Genomic DNA, 1,467 nt, shown 5'->3' on the forward strand with positions numbered 1-1,467 from the left:
GTAAGCGCTCAATAAATACGAATGAATGAATGAATGAATGAATGGTGAGATGGAGAAGACACTCAAGAATCTAAGTTCCAACGAATGACTTTAACTGATAGACAGTACAGTTCTTTGTTGGAATAATGCATTGGCTAACCCCGGAGGACCCTAAGAAGTGACCAACCATGCTGAGAAAGAGCATGGCCTAGTGGATAGAGCACGGATCTGAGAGTCAGAAGGACCTGGGTTCTAATCGCAGCTCCGCCACTTGCCTGCTGTGTGACCTTAGGCAAGTCACTTAATTCCTCTGTGCCTCGGTTTCCACATCTGTAAATTGGAGATTGACTGTGAGCCCCACATGGGACAGGGACTGTGTCCAGCCTGATTATCTTGCATCTACCCCAGTGCTTAGTACAGTACTTGGCACAGAGGAAGCACTTAACAAATACCACTATTATTGTTATTTATTGGTTGTTCATTGTGTGCAGTGCACTGTAATAACTACTTGGGAGAGTACACTATGACAGAGGTGGTAGACACGTTCTCTGCCCCAACAAGCCTACAGTTTAGTGGAGGATAGAGACATTATGGATATAATAATAATAGTATTTGTTAAGCACTTACTATGTGCCAGGCACTGTACTAAGCGCTGAGGTGGATACAATTAAATCAGGTTGGACACAGTCCATGTCCCACATGGGGCTCACAGTCTTAATCCCCATTTTACAGATGAGGTAACTGAGGCACAGGGAAGTTAAGTGTCTTGCCCAAGGCCACGCAGCAGACAAATGGTAGAGCTGGAATTGGAACCCATGACCTTCTGATTCCCAGGCCCGGGCTCTAGCCACTACATTGTGCTACTTCCCTAAGAAATGTTATATCACCTTAATTACCAAAGCATTCTTACATTAATTAGTTCATTTCAAACCCTCACAACATCCCTGTGAGGTAGGGGAAACGAGGCGGGGATTCTTAACCCCATTTTACAGATGGAGAAACTGAGGTACAGAGAAGTGAAGTGACTCACCCAAGGTCACACGGCAGGCTAATGGGCGGGGTCACACTCGAACCCGGATCCTCCGGCTTCTAGACCGGCGCCCTACCGCTTCGCCACACCTCTTCGCTGTGGGGTTGATAGAGGAGTGAATGAAAAGGTACAAATCCTTTTGTACCTTAAATTCTGACCTAGCCAACTCTCCAGAAGGGTAAGAGCCTTGTGCAAAGGCAGCACAAGGGAGTGGGAGAAGAGGAAATGAGGGCTTAGTCGGGGAAGGTGTTTTAGAGGAGATGTGTGTTGGGAAGCAGCGTGGCTCAGTGGAAAGAGCACGGGCTTTGGAGTCAGAGGTCATGGGTTCAAATCCCAGCTCTGCCAATTGTCAGCTGTGTGACTTTGGACCAGTCACTTAACCAAGTAATAAGGCAAGGCAACTGAGTTTTGGGCATTCCTTTAGCAAACCTGACAAAACACGGCTTGGATGGTGATCA

The sequence above is a fragment of the Tachyglossus aculeatus genome, chromosome 11, assembly GCF_015852505.1.
Source record: "Tachyglossus aculeatus isolate mTacAcu1 chromosome 11, mTacAcu1.pri, whole genome shotgun sequence".
NCBI lineage: Eukaryota > Metazoa > Chordata > Mammalia > Monotremata > Tachyglossidae > Tachyglossus > Tachyglossus aculeatus.